General features: G+C 41.8%; 1 protein-coding gene across 3 annotated transcripts in view; it reads right to left on the bottom strand.

Moving 5' to 3' along the window:
• RB1 (RB transcriptional corepressor 1) overlaps positions 1–20,505 on the bottom strand; it is a 165,401-nt gene that overhangs the window by 70,407 nt on the left and 74,489 nt on the right. The window lies entirely within an intron of this gene.

The raw sequence follows: 20,505 nt of genomic DNA, 5'->3' as shown, positions 1-20,505 counted from the left end.
ACTTCAACCACACCTTCCCTTACCTCTTTCTCTGTAGGATCAGTAAACTTTTGTAATATGTTCAATACAGTACATCAAACATGGATGAAACTTTGGGAACAGAGCCCTGTCTGCAAAGGGACATTTTTGGGAGAGATTGGACAGCCCCCTTTCCATTTCAGACATATGACCTTAGTAACAAATAAAGAATGAGGAAGCTCAGAATTCTAATCCATGCTTTGACACTGAAACCCTCTGTGGCCTCAAACTAGTAATTTCTTTTTTGACGTTCCCCTTCTATAATGGGGATTACAGATAGAACTGGTCAAAAAAATTTCCATCAGAACTGACAGAAAATTGAGTTTTTGCCTAAATGAAATATTTTGCAGAAAATATCTGCTTTACTCAAAGATATGATTTGTTGTTGGAAAACTGAAAAGCCAAAACCTGAATGGTTTTTAAATTTTACATAGGGGAAAACAAAAAACATTTTCTGGCCAGCTCTGATATGCAGCTACGCACCTCACACAGCTGTGAGGTGGATTAGATATGTTAAGTACTTTGAACATGAAAATCTCTGTGTCATGGCATGTCCACCCCATACAGGACTGGAAGGGGTTAAGATGGCCAGGTGAACCAATTAACTCCATTAACTGCACCTGGAGGAGAAGCCAGGGAGCAGGGAATTCATTGGAAGCAGGCTCAGGTGGAAGGGCCTGCAGAAAGCCCAGGAGCTGAGAGCGAAAGGGGACTGCTGGGAAAGTCTACAGTCACACCCTGGGAGAAGGGGAGGTGCATTTGGGCTCGCCAATCCAGAGAGGGAGGCGGCCAGGTAGGCAGGACAGGGCTCAGGGAAAAGCAGTAAGGCCTAGAAGGGAACAGACCTTGACTGCTGGCTAGAGGGTCCGTGAGCCAGAACCTGGAGTAGAGGGCAGGCCTGGGTTACATAAGAACGGCCATACTGGGTCAGACCAAAGGTCCATCCAGCCCAGTATCCTGTCTACCGACAGTGGCCAATGCCAGGTGCCCCAGAGGGAGTGAACCTAACTGGTAATGATCAAGTGATCTCTCTCCTGCCATCCATCTCCACCCTCTGACAAACAGAGGCTAGGGACACCATTCCTTACCCATCCTGGCTAATAGCCATTAATGGACTTCACCTCCATGAATTTATCTAGTTCTCTTTTAAACCCCATTACAGTCCTAGCCTTCACAACCGCCTCAGGAAAGGAGTTCCACAAGCTGACTGTGCACTGTGTGAAGAACTTCCTTTTATTTGTTTTAAACCTGCTGCCCATTAATTTCATTTGGTGGCCCCTAGTTCTTACATTATGAGAACAAGTAAATAACTTTTCCTTATTCACTTTCTCCACACCACTAATGATTTTATATACCTCTATCATATCCCCCCTTAGGGTACGTCTATACTTACCTCCGGGTCCGGCAGTAAGCAATCGATCTTCTGGGATCGATTTATCGTGTCTTGTCTAGACGCGATAAATCGATCCCGGAAGTGCTCGCCGTCGACGCCGGTACTCCTGCTCCGCGAGAGGAGTACGCGGAGTCGACGGGGGAGCATGCCTGCCGCGTGTGGACCCGCGGTAAGTTCGAACTAAGATAGTTCGACTTCAGCTACGTGAATAACGTAGCTGAAGTTGCGTATCTTAGTTCGAAGTGGGGGGTTAGTGTGGACCAGCCCTAAGTCTCCTCTTTTCCAAGCTGTAAAGTCCTAGCCTCTTTAATCTCTCCTCATATGGGACCCATTCCAACCCCCTAATCATTTTAGTTGCCCTTCTCCAAATTTTTTCTAATGCCAGTATATCTTTTTTGAGATGAGGAGACTACATCTGTACGCAGTATTCAAGATATGGGCATACCTGGATTCCCCTGCCAGCCACTGAGGGAGTGGCACCATGAGGCAGTGAATAGGAAGACTGCCTAGGACTGCTGAAGGAAGATTTTGTTACCCTGGAAGGGGGATAAAGTGGCCTGGCTGGAAAGCTGTGTCATGAAAAGGCTGCAGCAGCTCCTGGAGCGAGAGAGGGGCTTCAGATCCCGATAGAGAGGCAGAGAGACAGCGTGCAACCGAGGGAAGGGGCTATTCCCCAGAACGGCGAGGAAAAGGCACCATACCTAGCGGTGAGTAGACCACCCCATTCCCATCACACTCTGCCACAACTAACAAAGGGAGACATCTAAAGTATACTTTCCAAAGTTTTACATGAAGAATGAGTTCTTTAAAGCCACCCTTTTCCACACACTCTTAATTTTAATTTCTCTTTTTACAATGAACTGCTAAGTCTGAATAAAAAAATTCCTTCCCGATAAATTCGAGTCACAGCAGTCTTTGATCATTACATCCACTCTCTTGGGAATACAATGCTAACTCCATTTCACATGCAGCAGTTGCTATCCTCCAGTGAAAAAATGCAGCATTGAGCCTACTGGTTCCATACCTTACAGTCTTTTGTTTGTTTTTGGCAGGGACTCTAACACATAGTATCTATTACTCTAGATCAGTGGTTCTCAACCTATTGGCTACTGTGGGCCGCATCCAATAGTACCTGTCTGGCCCTGAGGATGTCACATGGGCCGCAGCTGTGTGCTGATTGGGCTGCAGGTTGAGAACCACTGTTCTAGATTTACACCAAAAAGTGCAGCAGAGTGAGCAAATCCAGGCAAGTGAGTCGAGAGCTACTGAAATATGAAGAGCCACAGCTCTTGTGATCCTGTAGTTAACAATGAATTTTGTTTGCCTTAAATTGTAAGTAGCTTTAGCTATAACAAATGCTGCAGTTGTGATGCTTTACTTTTCTAAAAATGAAGAAAACAGTGACTGAAGTGCAGATATCTGCTAGCTGTATCAGCAGTATGTTGTAGACCTTGTTATTCCAGTGTAGCGGGGCTTGGCAATAAAATGAGAGTAATGGTGGCAAAGACCGAGTGTGGTAGCCTCTGCACTCCCACGTCTGAAGACGAGGAACAGCTTTGATTATATGGCTCAAAGCCCTTCAGAATTTCTATTTATTGTGGACAGAAGGATTTTTTTAAAAACTACTTTTCATTTTGTAACATTTAGAAATGCAAGATTTAGTTAAATAATATAACTATTACCGGTGTGGGATGATAACAAGTGGACTTTTGCAAATAAAATTTTGCACTCTGACTCTCCTCCGTTGAAAGGTAGGCAATGACGGATCTACCATCTTACACAGGGGTTTTTGTTTAGAAATATTTATACTTACATGTAAATTAATGCAAATTGTTCAAATTTTCATTTCTTAAAGTTATTAAAACAAAAGGGAATTTAAGAATTCTGTTAGCTGAAATAGTTAAAGTAGCAAACAATGGAGTTGGCTGGACACAAAGGGAGGAAATATGCTGCATCTTTTATTATGCTGCATCTTTTAAAATTATGATGCAGCAAATTCTCAGTGGAAGGTGTCCTAGTCCAGAATTATTTTCCAGACTGGGGAACCCAACTATACACTGCCCCATATTCAGGGAGGAATCTAAAGGCTCAATTTAGCCCATAATACTTTACATGCTGGTTCTAAATATAATATCCTCCTAAAGCAGCTGATTAAATGTTTGTTCAGACCAACAGGATTTTTGTTTTCCTCTCATAAGAATAATTTAAGTGTTCCTTTAAAGCTTCCATGGTACTATACATAGGAATTATATTGCGATGAAACTAAACAATTTTCAGAGTATTGTGAGCAACCACAGTACTGAATTTTCTTTTTGTATCAGCCCATAGACATGCCTACTGTAAAGCTTTTTTTTTTTTTTTATTAAACAGAGGCAAAGTTTCACATGCTGTTAACACTGCTGATATTTACATGGGTGGGGTAGGAATCATAGTCTCACTTTGATGTGTGAGGGAAGCTACAGGAAATACCAAGTGGTGTTCGAGCTATTCAGAGTGGGGGATGGAGGAAGGGAGAAAAAATGAATAGCTGAAATAACACTGAAAATGTGTGGTTATGATTACTTTCCATGTGTAATACATGATTAGAAACAATGTATATAGAGAGCCTACCATAATGTGGTCCTGATCCCTAACTGGGAGCCTCGGGGCACTACCACAATATTTTAAAATAGTAAAACATTTGATATTTTTAATTTATATTTATAAGCTTAATTGGCACAAAAAGGATAAGTAATTCATATAACTGAGAACAAAAAAAATAAGCCATTTCAAAACAATTATCCAAAGGTTACCACAACATACACTGAAACAATCATGCCTATACATGAAATACCATTAATAATGCACTTAATAGACTAAATACAGCAATGCCACTGTGTGGTCTACAAATTTTGCAACACGTGCACTTTATGACTATGGCATTAAATGTCTGGGTACCCAGGGAAAGAAAGAAAATGTCCATCAAGAAGGAAACTCAAATTCAAGCAACAAGTGGTAACATTTCAGTTGGACAATCTGCATTCCCACTGAATAGAACTTGTCAGAAATTTTCCGACTGAATGGTTTTCCATTGGGAACTGCGAATTCGCTGAAAGCTAAACATTTTGTGGAAACATGCCAATTTTGACTAACCTTCCAATGGAACACAGGCCAGGTTCAAAACTTGCCTGCAAGCTCACCTGCCCAACTCCTCAGTGGCCCACCAAAAGGACTGATGTGGAGTTGGGAGCCCAGGACGTCAGGCTCCTGGGGCAACTCCTGCAGCCTAGGGAGCCAGCTGGCCTGTGAGTTAAGCAGTTCAGTAAGCCGGCTGGCCCAGGAATATGGAAGATCTGGGATCACTGGGCTGTCCTGAAGCCAAGGACCCTGGAAACCCTAGCAGTTCCTGACTGAAACGGATATTATTCTTGTCAGAGACAAGGTGGGTGAGGTAATATCTTTTATTGGATCAGCTTCTGTTGATGTAAGAGCCAAGCTTTTGAGCTACACAGAGCAGGTCTACTTCAGACCTTGTCTCTCTAATATCCTGCGACCAACATGGCAACAACAACAATGCAAATAATTGTCAGTTTCACTGCTGCTATTCGAGTCAGGAGCTGCTAGGGAACCTGGGGAACACACAGTTTTAGAGAACATATTTCAGTGTTTTCAAAATGAAAATTTTATAAAAGTTCCATTTGCAGGAAAATCTGAAAATATTTGTTTCCATTCTGAATCAGAACAGAACCAAATTTCAAAATGGTGAAATTTTCTCTGGAAATTCTGACCAGCTATCACCTTGAATGCTAGAAAAGAATGAATATGGCTGAATAAAGAGCATACTAAAAAAAAAAAGTTAATTTGGACTCCTGCCTTTCTGACTAGTGAGAATTTCTTTTTGACTTCCATAGGAAAGTAAAGCACAAAATGGCTTAAATCACAATGCAGCAATAAAGAGGGAGTGTCATATAACCTCTGTGACAGTTATTTGGGGCTGTGGTTCAGATATATCAGGTAAAACTGTTAATAAACCCAGCATAACTCCACTGGATTTAATAATTACATTAGATAACCTGTGTAACTGAGCATAATTTCACCCAGAGGAGCTGCATTGCTATCACACAATAGAATTTGGTCCAGGTGTCATTTAACTTCATATTTAAAGAGACAGTCACATCAAACTTAGGATATGTCTACACTGGCAAGTTTCTGCGCCACAAGTTATACCACTGTTGCGTAGGGTGACCAGACGTCCCGATAAAATCGGGACTGTCCCGATATTTAGTTGTTTGTCCCGCGTCCCAACCAATATATTTTGCACTCCGGCTTTTTTTTCTTTTTTTTTTTGCTTCGACGCCCCCCCCCCCCCCCCCCCCTCATGTGTCCCGATATTTTGTTCTTGTCATCTGGTCACCCTACTGTTGCGTGTCCACACTGTGCTCCTTGTGACGCTGGAGTGCATCCACATTAGCAGCTCTTGCAACGGCAAAGACAGCAGTGCATTGTGGTAGCTAGCCCACTGTGCAATTGGCCGCAGGGTGCTTTGGGAAGGGTTTGCAATACCTCATGGAGCAGGCACAGTGTCACATGATGCAGGTTTTCCAATCCCATTGTTCCATGGGCATCCTACTACATTGCCAGCTACTTTTCAACTGAAGAGTGAGAGAGAGTGAGTGAGTGAGACAGAGTGTGTGTGTGTGTGTGTGTGTGTGTGTGTATGGGGGGGAGGGGGGAGAATGTGTGTGTTTTGGGGGACAGAGTGTGACAGCATGCTGTCTTGTAAGTTCAGACAGCGTCATGAAGCAACCAGTCCTGAGGCAGGGGAAAACCCCATCAGCCCCTGCCTCCCTCCCTGGGCTCTCTGCACAGCAATCACACACACACACACACACACACCCTCTGCCTCTGTGTTCAACAGCACAAGCATTCCACATTAATGGTTTGCTGTGTGTTCCGGAGCAGATCAGCACAGCACAGCACACAACGGCTGTTAGAAAAGGTGCTTGACAGGGGAGCGGCGCATGTCTCCAGGGCGGCCGAGTTCAAATCAATGAGCAGAGCTGTCACTTGAGGCATTATGGGACAGCCCGGAGGCCAATTACAGTGCAGAAAGCAATCAAGTGTTCACAGTGGCAACAGAGCGCTGGATAAATAGCCTTACGACTCTCATTGAGGTGGTTTTTTTGCAGCGCTGCAACTGAGGAGTTTCTGCGCACAAAGTGGCTTGGCAGTGTGTACACATCTGCAATTTGAGTGCAAAAAGCTGCTTTACTGCGCAGAAACTTGCCAGTGTAGACAAGCCCTTAGTCAAAATTCAGGCTTTGCAAAACCAACTTCTACAAGACTTAAGAGCAACAAATTTGTTTCCAAGAAATTTAAAAAATAATTCCAGTAGCAACTTTAAAAACATTCCCCTAAAGCATCTGCAGAACAGATATTTCAAAATTTGTGGTAATATATAAAAAAGCTGAAACTGACCAGAAATTAAAGTTAAGCTTTTTCATGTCCATTTTACAAGCTGCGATAAACATAAAATAGTAAATACACAGAACACAATAAAAAGTAAATGCTTAAAATTCTCAGTTTTAATGTTTGTATTGCAGTTTATTTTATAAAAAATAATCTCTCTCTTTAAGGGGAAGAGATAGGTTAAAATCAGAAGCGAGTCCAGTGAGAACTGTTTCCAAGAAGTAGCCTAAAGGAAATCGAACAGCACTTATTGTTACCGATGGATTTTATCATGCTAACAAACCCCTTAATTTGTCTTTTCATGACTAGCTGAAATTCCTTTATTCAGAGGCAAACGAATTCTGAACTTGTGCATACAAAAAGCAGTACAATTAGGTAAAAAAACTGAACAAACAATCATCATACATTATGAAGTGCTGCACTGCACAGTTGCTGATGGCTATTCAGTACTCATTTCTGGTTGTGTTTGTACTTGAATCAAAATTATATCATGATGGCTGCACCTTTTAACAGGGTTGGGCTGAGATGATTCATTATTACTGCAATATATGAATCTATGAATGTTGTGTTAGCACTAGCATGACCAATTCCACCTCTGGCTTAATGCATGTCAAACTTCCTGGGGAAACAATGGGGTTTCATTTGAACTTGACAGCCGGTTTCCATAGCCTGGATTTTGAAAATTAGAAATATATTTAACAACTAAGTACCAAAGACTGATTTCTGGAAACATGATGATTTTAACTAAGTTTGACACATAGTTATACTTTTTTTAATTCAATGAATTAATGATTGAATTATCTGATAGCAGAAGTGAATGCAATCACTACATTTATTATAATATACAATTATTTCCATTTTAACTATGTTTTCAGTTGCTAATAATCTTCCAAAACTTTCAGCTATGGGGCTGAAGTTTTCTAGGCTCAGTCTGTGCCTCTTTTGGGGGGAAGGAGGCCGGGGGGAAGAGAGCATTTGGGGGTCGAACAAAGAAAAATGCAGCTGTTTTGGAGTACTAGCCAGGTGAAAAATCCCTTCCAAAATAAAAATATCTTGCAGACTCTTCTGTAGGACCACAATTGCTGGGGATAGAAAGCTGAAATTTGGCATGGAAATACCCGTAATTTGGGAGCGCTTTTCAGTGTCCAGTAAAAATTGGTATTGATATGCTTAGTTCTAAACCTTTGAAAATTGAGCATGTGCAGTATAACTGGTATAATATTTTAATATTTGAAGCAACTTATGCAGCACAGCCTTCCGTTGCCCCAAAAGTGTGTGGCTAGCCTAACTGTGTAATTAAAAACGGACTAAGTGCATGCAATGACAGCAGCCCTTACTCAGTGATTCTTTTGTAAGGTTAAAGTTGTACAGCTCCTGAGGTCTCCAGGAGAGAGAAGCATCTAAGGTGTGTGGAACAGTATATTCTGGTGGCATTTAGCCCAATAGTGCAACATCATGGAATTACTCCCACCCCACCCTAATTTAAGAAAAATAATATTGAGAACGTTTCAGTTGTATAGTTAGCACACAGGAAAGTCTGAAAGCAATAATGTTAAGGTTGCAAAAACAACTTTAACTCTGCTCCCTTATGCATTACCACGGTCTTTAAAATTACATACTATTTCATGTAGTTTTTTTTACTTCAACCTTGCTATAATCCAAAAATATTGATATACGCATGCTTAAATTGGTTTCATTGACATACTGGTTGAGTATATGCTCAGTGAAGAAACTCTTTTCTCTCGGGGGAATTTTAATAATGTATTCAGCAGCAATTTACTATGCAATTACATTTTACCCACAGTACAGCCTTCTTTTAAAGGATGCATTAAACTAGTTTAAATGTATATTTAGCTGTCTTAAATGTGCCAGCAAATACTCACTATTACATTAATCTGTAATATGCTGTGTAAAAAGAACACTGCACTTCAATTAAATGGCTTTAATGGAATATCTGGTATACACACAGACTGCAATCACTATATGTTTATCAGAAGTTATGGAAAGAAGTGAGAGATTTGAAGGAGGGGAAAGAGAAGACATGGCATAAGGGGTCATGGAGGGGTTCTAGGCATAGCTGCATGGAAGAAGTTAGAGACCTGGTAAGGGTACTCATCCCCATAAGAACAATATTCTAGTAAACCAACTCTACCCTGTGGAAATTTTACATGACTCTTGACTAGGGCTCCGTGTCTGTCTCAGAAGTTATGGATTCCGTGACTTTCTGCAACCTCCGTGACATCTGCAGCAGCCAGTGTGGCTGACCCCAGGGCCACCCAAGCAGCTGGTCCCGACAGCCACACCGGCCGCTGCTCAGACAGCCCCAGGGCCAGTCGCACCAGCCGCTGCTCAGGCAGCCCCACACAGGTGGGCTGGGGAATGCCCAAGCAGCAGCCGGTGCAGCTGGCTCCCGGGATCGGCTAAGCAGCAGTCCCAGGGGTGGCGAGAGCAGCCGCAGCTCATTGGCCCCCGGCAGCAGTCCCAGGGGTGCCTCGCCTGAGCCCCTCCTAAGGCAGTGAGCCGCCAGCTAAGATTTAGTCAGGGGGTATTTATAGTACAAGTCATGGACAGGTCAAGGGCCATGAATTTTTGTTTATTGACCATGAGACCTGTCCATGACTTGTACTAAAAATACCCATGATTAAATCGTAGCCTTACTCATGACACTAGTCAAAATACAACTTTTTTTTTTTACTTTCCTAAATAAATCAGGATAAGAGTGTCAAACTAAAAAAGCAACATATTTAAAGGAAGTCAGTAATTAAACACAGAATTAGTCACAAGCTATCCACTATCCACAAACTATCCACTTTCTCTCCCCAAAAAATTCCGTCATGTCTGATGGATTAAAAATCTACTGAAAATGTTTTAGATCACATGTGTATGCCATGCCCGTCTCCTACTGTACTCAAACAAGCAGAGCACTAGCGTTTCCAGGAACCCTACTCTGTAGCAAATAAATCATGCAGATTTCAATAACCTGTCTGATCGTAAGCACTGACTAAGCAGGCACAAAGTGCAGGTTGAGAGACAGGAAATGCTAGTGTGTGTGCTTGTGCATACCTGCAGAGAATCCCAGTGCCATCGGTTTCTTTTTGTAGAATCACTCAAAGTAACCCTTACTCTAAATCACCCGGTAACCCTTGTTCCCAGAAGGAAATGCATTTTCAGTTATTAGGAAGTGAGAAGGAAAGAAATCCATGTAATTTTTATGCCAGATCAAATATGGGTTTTATCAAACTTTGAAGTGTTTAACAGTGCAGTGAGAATGCCTCTCTTAGTGCCATACTGCCACAGCTTGGTAAGCAGAGGCACTCAAGCTAGATCCCCCTCATTACCAGAAAGGGGGCAGCAGGCAGGATGCTCTTTGCCAGGGCTCTGAGACTCTGGAACTTACTCCCCTACCCTGGGTCTGAAATAGCCCAAAATTGGTGATTTTCCAGGCACAATGCAAAAGATGTGTTTGAAAGGGTCTCTGAAGAATGCTACGAGTGTGCTTCCTAGGTGAAGAAGGGAACAGGGCCCAGCTGGCCAGCCAGGTTCCTATGGAACTGATTTTAATGCTGTTGAGATTAAATTTAATTATATGTAAGGGCGCTTAGAGTCTTGGATAGGTGTATTTCTTAGTTCAAATTTAAATAAAAATAAAAATTAAATCTCTTGAAGTTAGCTTCATTGTCTGAAGTTTGTTTTTTAGTTATTCTGTACCCAGTTTGTCACCAAAAATTAAATTTTTACCAGACTCCTGTCTGAAACTGAACCTTATGAATCAATTTTCAAAAGTAGGCAATGGAATGAGTAAAAAGCCAGAACCAAAAAGAAAAGCCAGGATAAAGTAGGACAATTTACTATAAATAGCTAAAGAAAGCCAGCTACTGACTAGGTTTGACTATTCAGTAAAGTAGAAACTAAGCAGAGTTTCACTCCAAATTATGGAATATAAAAGATGATGTAAGTATTTGTAAAACTTTTTCTATTATTTTTAAAACCTTCTACTGTTACCTAATCTGTAATAGTTTGCTACTATGAAAGAAACTTGAGTGAAAGTAGAGTACATTGTACCTCTAATAAAGAAATTTCTGCTTTCAGCACACACAAAGAAATATTTCAGTCTCCTGAGATTCCATTTTCTTTGGATTTAAAAAAAAAACAACTAACCACTACGAAGTGTTTAAGAGAAGATTGCTTTCTTGGTAGCCATTACACCGATTTCCAGAAAAGCACGGTCACACTTGTGCTCAATTATCCTTACACCAGTTTTATACTAGTGAAACTCCACCGACTTCAGTGAAGGGAAAGGACGAGAGTAACAGTAATAAAACCATGTGGTTCTGAGGTTAGCTAATGCACAGCTTAAAGGGTTATGAATGAAATAAGCATTCTTTTCTTTAAGTTTACCTATGTAAACCAACATCGGTACTCCCCAGTGACCCTCTCTCTAGTTCATGGAATCTATTCCCCCATCATGTAACCCCCCTGTGAAACTTCCATTAACATTTATGGTGGCTACACGTGCATAATGATTTAATAATGATGGACGGCTCAAATTTTCCACCACATCAAGTTTTGAATAATCAGTACAATCTAACACTTCACACATTTTGTTTAAGAGTGTCTCTAACATGAGAACAGGAGTACCTGTGGCACCTTAGAGACTAACAAATTTATTTGTTAGCCTCTAAGGTGCCACAAATACTCCTGTTCTTTTTGCGGATACAGACTAACACGGCTGCTACTCTGAAATCTAACATGAGAGTAAGGAAATTGATCTGTTTCCTGTGTGGCTGATTTGGAATCAAAAGGCAAATCAAGTGGTTTGTTAAAATTAAGAGTAACCTAGCATTTAACATAGTGTGCTCTTTATGACAAACCACAAGTCAAATGGCTTTGTACTGCTTTTGCAAAGTATTTAAAAAATTTAAAAATATTTACAAGTCTGAACTATATCTTTCAAGTTATCCACCCTTTCTGAAGAGACCTTCTAGTGATGTGCATAATTTATCTATCTCATACATACACAGCAAAAACAACAAGGAGTCCTTTTGGCACCTTGAGACTAACAAATTTATTTGGGCATAAGCTTTCTTGGGCTAAACCCACTTCATCAGATGCATGGAGTGAAAAATACAGTAAGCAGTACAGGAACTCCTCACTTAACGTTGTAGTTATGTTCCTGAAAAATGTGACTTTAAGCGAAACGATGTTAAGCGAATCCAATTTCCCCATAAGAATTAATGTAAATGAGGGGGTTAGGTTCCGGGGAAATTTTTTTCACCAGACAAGAGACTTAAATATATATTTATATACAAGTCTCTTGTCTGGCGAAAAAAATTTCCCCGGAACCTAACCCCCGCATTTACATTTAGATAGATAGATAGATAGATAGATAGATAGATAGATAGATAGATAGATAGATAGATAGATAGATAGATAGATAGATAGATAGATAGAGTATACGTTTTAAACAAACAATTTAATACTGGTACACAGTGATGATGATTGTGAAGCTTGGTTGAGGTGGAGGAGTCAGAGGGTGGGATATTTCCCAGGGAATGCCTTACTGCTAAATGAACTAGCAATTGACTAAGCCCTCAAGGGTTAACTCTCACAACACTCTACAAGGCAGCAGGAAAGGAGGGAGGGCAGACAGAGAGACACACCCTGTGTGTGAGAGAAAAAAATGCGCATTTCCCCTTTAAGTAGCTGACCCCAGGCTTAAGTACACTGCCTTGTTAATTAAATCAGCTTGCTGAGACCTGAGACCCGCAGCTACTGCCTAGAAGCTCCCTCCGTTGGTCATGTGTCCCCCCTGCTCTATGGAAGATGGGGTAAGTGGGGTGCAGGAGCAGGGGGGAGGGGGAGACACCCTGACATTAGCCCCCCCTTCCCCCGTACAGCAAGCAGGAGTCTCTGGAAGCAGCTCCAAGGCAGAGGGCAGGAGCAGCACATGGCAGTGGGGGGAGGGACAGCTGCTACACAGGGAACTTAGGGGAGTGAGGAGCTGATAGGGGGGCTGCTGGTCCACTCTGGTTCCAACCACCCACCAGCTAGCTGCAAGGGGCTGCTCTTTCTGCAAGCAGTGGACAAAACAGGCGGCTGCCAAACGACATTAGAAGGGAGCATTTCACAACTTTAAATGAGCATGTTCCCTAATTGATCAGCAACTTAACATCGAAACAACGTTAACCGGGACGACTAAGTGAGGAGTTCCTGTATATATATTATAGCCACAAGGACTCCTCATTGTTTTGGCTGATACAGACTAAGGGCTTGTCTATACTTACGCGCTGGTTCGGCGGCAGGCAATCGAACTTCTGGGTTCGATTTATCGCGTCTTGTCTGGACGCGATAAAATCAAACCCAGAAGTGCTCGCCGTCAACTCCGGTAATCCTGCTCGGCGCGAGGAGTACGCGGAGTCGACGGGGGAGCCTGCCTGCCGCGTCTGGACCGCGGTAAGTTCGAACTAAGGTACATCGACTTCAGCTACGTTATTCACGTAGCTGAAGTTGCGTACCTTAGTTCAAATTGGGGGGTTAGTGTAGACCAGGCCTAACATGGCTACCACTCTGAAACCTGTATACATACACAGGACTCTTGTGTGGAGGCGATACCCAGGTAATGAATTGCACAGGAGCGTGATATTTATCACTCACCTTTGACCTCATTACGTACCCTCTTGCTCACAAATCAGTTTCCCCAGTACTACTGAAATATTTAAGGACCTGAACAACTTTGAACCCACTTTTTCTTATTTTAAATCCATATGCCACAGAAATGTTTCCTTTGCCCCGCAAATTACACTTGCTCAAAGCCCAGAACAAGCAAGATTTAGATCTGAGCTTCTGACAAGTTTTCGGTATCTAAAAATGCCATAGCTTTAAATTCTGTTGCCCTACAGAATCAGAAATAGGAGCTTTATAGTACTAGAAAGAGGAGACTCCCAAGTTCCCAATGGAACCCACCACTCACTTCCTAGCCCTTGAAAAGCCCAACATATCAGACTTGAAAATTAGGATGTAGAAAAAAAGCTGTATTAGGTCATTTTTAGAGGTGTTTGACATTAGTTTTTTCCTCTCTTGGAGGCCTGCACAGTTGGACTCAAAGTAACTAAAGTGTGATTCTTCAATCAATATTGTATGGGAGGATTGCTGTGCCCCGAGAATATGGTGACCAGGTGTCCGGTTTTTGACTGGAACACCTGGTCGAAAAGGGACCCTGGTGGCTCCGGTCAGCACTGCCTACTGGGCCGTTAAAAGTCCGGTCAGCAATGCTGTGGAGCTAAGGCAGACTAGTCCCTACTTGTCCTGGGGCACTACGCTGATTTCTCTGGGAGTTGGATCAGGCCCAGTGTGACCAATATCAAAGTGTTTAGTCCCACATCATGTACCCCCTTATTCACAATGGTGAACAGTTACATGAGTAATTCCATTGTGAAGAAGAGATTCACAATCTGCACCTTAGATGCCAGTTCATGAAGTACCTAACTTTAACCCTCTGTCTGGCCCCACTGAAGCCAGTGGGACTACTCACATGCTTGAAGTTAGGAACTTGCTTAAGTACCTTGTTGAATCAGGACCTTAATGATTCATTTTCATGAGCTGGCAATTTTTCAGTTTGGAAGGCTTTCCTCAATTTTGTTTTTGGCATGTGAACAATTCTAGACAAAGCTTGACACCTCTGGCTTAATGCATATCAAACTTCCTGGGGAAACAATGGGGTTTCATTTGAACTTGACAGCCTGTTTCCATAGCCTGGATTTTGAAAAAATAGCAATATACTTAACAACTAAGTACCAAAGACTGATTTCTGGAAACATGATGATTTTAACTAAGTTTGACACATAGTTATACTATTTTTAATTGTTTAATTTAAAAACATTCCTTTCAATGAATTATCTGATAGACAGAAGAAGTGGATGCAATCACTACAGTTAAGATTATATACAAGTGTTTCCATTCTAACCTCCGTGACATCTGCAGCTGCCAGTGTGGCTGACCTCAGGGCCACCCAAGCAGCTGGTCCCGACAGCCACACTTGGCGCTGCTGGAGAGGCTCCGCAGCCAGCTGCGGAGGCAACCCCGGGGCCAGCCGCTGCTCAGGCAGCCCCACACAGCTGGGCCCAGGGACTGCCCAAGCAGTGACCGGTGTGGTTGGCTCCCAGGATCGGCGACTGCCCAAGCAGTGGCCGGTGTGGCTGGCTCCCCAGATCGGCTAAGCAGCAGTCCTGGGGGTGATGGGAGTAGCCACAGCTCATTGGCCCCTGGCAGCAGTCCCAAGGGGACACACACACACACACACACACACACACACACACACTCTCACGGAACCCCCCTTAAGGCAGCGAGCCCCCAGCTAAGATTTAGTCAGGGGGTATTTATAGTATAAGTCATGGACAGGTCAAGGGCCATGAATTTTTGTTTATTGCCCATGAGACCTGTCCATGACTTTTACTAAAAATACCCAGGATTAAATGGTAGCCTTACTCATGACACTAGTCAAAATACAACTTTTTTTTTTACTTTCCTAAATCAATCAGGATAGCAAGTGTCAAAATAAAAACACAACATATTTAAAGGAAGTTCGTAATTAAACACTATGCAGAATTAGTCACAAGCTATCCACTTTTTCTCCCCAAAAAAGTTCCGTCATGTCTGATGGATTAAAAATCTGCTGAAAGTGTTTTAGATCACATGTGTATGCCATGCCCGTCTCCTACTGTACTCAAACAAGCAGAGCACTAGCGTTTCCAGGAACCCTACTCTGTAGCAAATAAATCATGCAGATTTCAATAACCTGTCTGATCGTAAGCACTGACTAAGCAGGCACAAAGTGCAGGTTGAGAGACAAGAAATGCTAGTGTGTGTGCTTGTGCATACCTGCAGAGAATCCCAGTGCCATCGGTTTCTTTTTGTAGAATCACTCAAAGTAACCCTTACTCTAAATCAACCGGTAACCCTTGTTCCCAGAAGGAAATGCATTTTCAGTTATTAGGAAGTGAGAAGGAAAGAAATCCATGTAATTTTTATGCCAGATCAAATATGGGTTTAATATGGGTGCAGGGAGAATGCCTATCTTAGTGCCATACTGCCACAGCTTGGTAAGCAGAGGCACTCAAGCTAGATCCCCCTCATTACCAGAAAGGGGGCAGCAGGCAGGATGCTCTTTGCCAGGGCTCTGAGACTCTGCAACTTACTCCCCTACCCTGGGTCTGAAATAGCCCAAAATTGGTGATTTTCCAGGCACAATGCAAAAGATGTGTTTGAAAGGGTCTCTGAAGAATGCTACGAGTGTGCTTCCTAGGTGAAGAAGGGAACAGGGTCCAGCTGGCCAGCCAGGTTCCTATGGAACTGATTTTAATGCTGTTGAGATTTAATGTTATCATATGTTAGGGCTCCTAGAGAGTCTTGGATAGGTGTATTTCTTAGTTCAAATCTAAATAAAAATAAAAATTAAATCTTCATGCCATTCAATCTGAACACATTTATCAAATTGAAATCAATCTATACATACATCAAAAATATGTCAATGAAGTGCAGCATGAACAAACCTTAGAAAAAGAGTATCGTAGGGCATATCATTAAGACAAAGGGATCACTAAGGAATTAAGAAGCCATATTAACTGTTTCCAAAATTATCTTCAAACAGTCTGCGTCCTGAAGTGGCCAGCAGGTCCGGCTCCTAGGCCGGGAACGGTGAACCACAGCCCCTGCAAGCTGCGGGCAGCTGTGCAAATGTAAACAAACTGTCTGGTGGCCCGCCAGCGGACTACCCTGCCCACTACTGGGTTAACTAGTAAACATTAGGCTTACAGGTTAACCAACCTTAACAGTTAACCCCCACCGGCCAGCCCCAGCCCCGCCTGCATCAGCCCCACTAGGCCACAGCTCCTGGCCCCGCCAGGCCCCGGCCCCACACCGAACCCAGCCCCCACCTCGCCCAGCCCCTCTCCCTTTAATCAGTTAACCGTTTAAACAATATAATTTTAATCGTTTAAACGGTTAACTTTTTAAACTATATTTACATCCCTACGAAGAATAGAACTGTCAAGGTATTATATATAGTTAGAATATACACTTGCTGCATACTAAATTTTAGTAGATTGCAACTAAATTCAGATTTGTATGTACAGCTTTGTGGACTAGTGTTCTCTTTTCCAGATACTGCAATTGCACCTGGACTACTCTAGTCAGTTTGGGGCAAGAGACAAATTTGAGAGAGTTAAATTAAAGGAAAAATTACACAAAATGGAAGACTACAATTTGGATTTGCTATAAAATTGACAACACAGGTTGGTACTGTATAAAATGTTAACTACTGGATCTAGTTTTCATTACAAAAGGAAATGTGGTCTTTGTGTGGGAGCGGGGGAAGCCTTTTCAAAAGTACTCAGTACTTGCCTATCTTTGCTCCAATTGAGGTTAATAGTAATCATTATCTCCAATGCAAACAGTTAAGCCAATGATCAGCACTTCTGAATTTCCTATCTTTAGCGCCTAACTAATGAAATTATAACTTTCCTCAATGTTCGGTAACCTCAGCCCGAAATAGCATCTTCAACGGTCAGCCATTTCTTTGTTCCTCATCTCAACTGACATGTCTTTTTTTTTTAAATATACAAAGTTCATAGATTTTCAGGTCAGAAAGAACTATTGTGATTACTCACTTTAATGTCTGCTGTGATAATTGGGTCTACAGTTTACCCTAATTGTGAGCTCAACTGTAAAAAGCGAATAAAAGTTCATAAAATGTCACAATAACCTATAACAACAAATGCCAATGGGAAAAGGTGCAAAGAAAGACAGACTAAATTGGTACAAACAAAAAGGCTCATTAATGTAATTCAAGGACTGTGTTAAGATTATGCCTGGTAAACAAGACAGTTTAAAACCAAAAAACAACGAACCAAAACTGGTGTTGGAAATTAGGCCTATCAGTGCACAAAATAATAAGAGGATGGGCTAACCTGCCCATCACTCCCTTTCGGGTCCTTAAAAAAAAAAAAAGAAGAGAGAGAGAGAGAGAGAGAGAGAGAGAGAGAGAGAGAGAGAGAGAGAGAGAGAGAGAGAGACACACACTTTGATAGGAAAATATGGATGAATGGATGGAGGCCACCACTACGCCGGTTAACTAAAAGAAGGGGAAGGAACAAGCTTTACCATCATGGCTGCCAGCCCCACTGTCTCCCGGGACCCTGAACCTTCTTCATTGTAATCCTGAAAAATGTACTGACCTGACCGGGCCAGAGCGAAGGAGCCAGATGACATCGCCATCGCCACCTCCATCAGCTTTGGCTAAATGCCAAATATCACCTGGATGTGAGACTGTCTCCTCCACCTCCCCTTTGTATGTTCGCTTCCTTCCCCACCTTAATTATTCTCTTTCCTATCCTTCCCTTTTTTCCTTCTGTCTAATAAGAGTCTGGCTTAGCCAGCCAAGACTGCATATTTTGCAACACTGCTGTAAACCTGTGACCAGAAAGAGGCAGCTAAAAGCAATGCCCTAAACTGTCAAATACTGGTACAAGTTTGCCAGATCTCAGAGTGGCTGATAACACCATGTGCGCGCCCGTGTTTTTCAGCAGCAAGGTTGCAAGTGAGTGAACATCAGAGACAGAAGCTGCATTTTCTGTCTTTGCTATTCTTCTCTCTCCCCTTTTGTGTCTGTTTGTCTTCTTGGAACTAAAGCTTGGATTTTAACAACAGCAGTTCCAGTCCACCTCAACTATCTTTTTATCTTTTCCTCAAAAGGACAGTTATTACCATCTTTGATACCATCTAAAAGACTGTCAAAACAAGAGAATTTTTCGTTCACAAACTCTCTCCAGCTACAGGGAAAAAGAACAAGGGACGTAGTTAAAATGAAAGCCTTATTTAATACTTTACATTTCACATGCTTTACCTGTTCTTTCTTTTTTTAAATCTTTCATAAAAGGTTAAAAGGATTTTTAATGGTGTTTGCACCATGATACTAAGCAGGCTGAGCTCTTTGTATATCGAAACCTTGTTAAAAACTAGTTTAATGTTGGACAGTGACTAGGTTATGTTCACACCTTTGATTCTTTGAGCCCCTTTATTCCATCTAAACTAATATACCACCTCCTGCATAATACTGCTCACGGAATTTCATCAAGTGATTCCTGTATCAAACCAGTAACTTCTGGTTGAGCTAGAGCATATCTTCTAGAAAAACATGCAACCTTGATTTAAAGACTTCAAATGACAGAATCCACAACATCCCTCTAGTTAAGTTGTTCCAACTGTTAATTTGCTAAAAACTTGCATCATGCTCCTAGTCTGAATTTTTCTAGCTTCATCTTTCAGACTTTGGATGTTCAAAAACTCACAAAGGAGTTTAAGGCCAGAAGGGATTGACCACTGGATCATCTAGTCTGACCACCTGTACATCACAGGCCATTACATTTCACTCATGGCTCGTCACACGGCACCTCAGCCCAGACTACAGGGATTTGATTGTAGATCGCTCTAATGTGTTGCGCTCTAACTGCCCCACGTAGACCCTGCTAGCACAAACTAAAAGGTACCTCGTCTGTTAAAGCATATCTTCTAGAAAAGTATCCAGTCTTGATCTGACGACACTAGGAGATGGAGAATCCAACATTTCCCTTGGTAGTCTATTCCAATGGCGAATCACCATCATTTAGAAATTTGTTCCTTATTTCTAATTTGAATTTATCTGACTTCAGCTTCTAGCCATTGTCATGCTTTTGTCTAATAGACTGAAGAGCCCTCTAAGTGCTTACTGACTCTGATCATCATCGTCTTTTAAAACTTTCTCTTAAATAAATTAAGCTTCTTTAGTCTCTCACTGTAAAGCAGGTTTTCAAGACTTCAAAGCATTCGCCTCGCTTTTTTCTGAATCCTTCCCAGTTTCTCAACATCCTTTTAAAATGTTATGACAATGTACTGAAATATTTCAGTACAGTTCTCATTGATTTCTTATACAGTGGAAGTAACAACACCTCCCTATTTCTACTCTATACTCCTTCAGTTATACATCCAAGGATCACATTCTTTGTAAGGGGCAAATTCTGCAACATTGTAAAGGAAAGAGCTGCAAGTTTATGGTTCATTTAAAACAAGCTACACAAAGTTGTTCTCCAGACATTAACATTTCAGTGAACAGACTCTTCCATAGTGGTCCTCATCCCTTGACATATTAAGCTGACTCTTCATTACAAGCCTGAAACCAAATATGTACCAAATATCACAAGTTTACTACCATTGACCAGTTTGTTCAAGATCAGGTCAGCACAGAGCTACCAAGAAATCTAAACTGATCCAAGTGCGGGGGGGACAAGGCAACTCAGTATTCAGCAACAATAATATCCAAGTACTGTACTAACACTCTGGCTCTGAATAGGAGCAACAAGTATCAAGAAAGAAAGAAACATGAATTAATAAATGTTATGCTTTTATTTTTTTGTCTGTTTTTACTGGCACCAAAATATTATGTATAGTTTTGGAGTAGTGCATTTAAAATATTCTGAGCCAGATCCTCAGATGTTTGTAAGCCAGCATATGTTCATTGAAGTCAGTCAAGCTAAACTGATTTATACCAGTGAGAATTTGGCCCTCTGTTTATCATTTAAGACATGTAAAATCAAGCTAATTTTGGTTTTGTGATT

Source organism: Emys orbicularis, chromosome 1 (genome assembly GCF_028017835.1).
Source record: "Emys orbicularis isolate rEmyOrb1 chromosome 1, rEmyOrb1.hap1, whole genome shotgun sequence".
NCBI classification, from domain to species: domain Eukaryota; kingdom Metazoa; phylum Chordata; order Testudines; family Emydidae; genus Emys; species Emys orbicularis.
The sequence above is the reverse complement of the archived record's forward strand: the minus strand, read 5'-3'. Positions and strand labels throughout refer to the sequence as shown.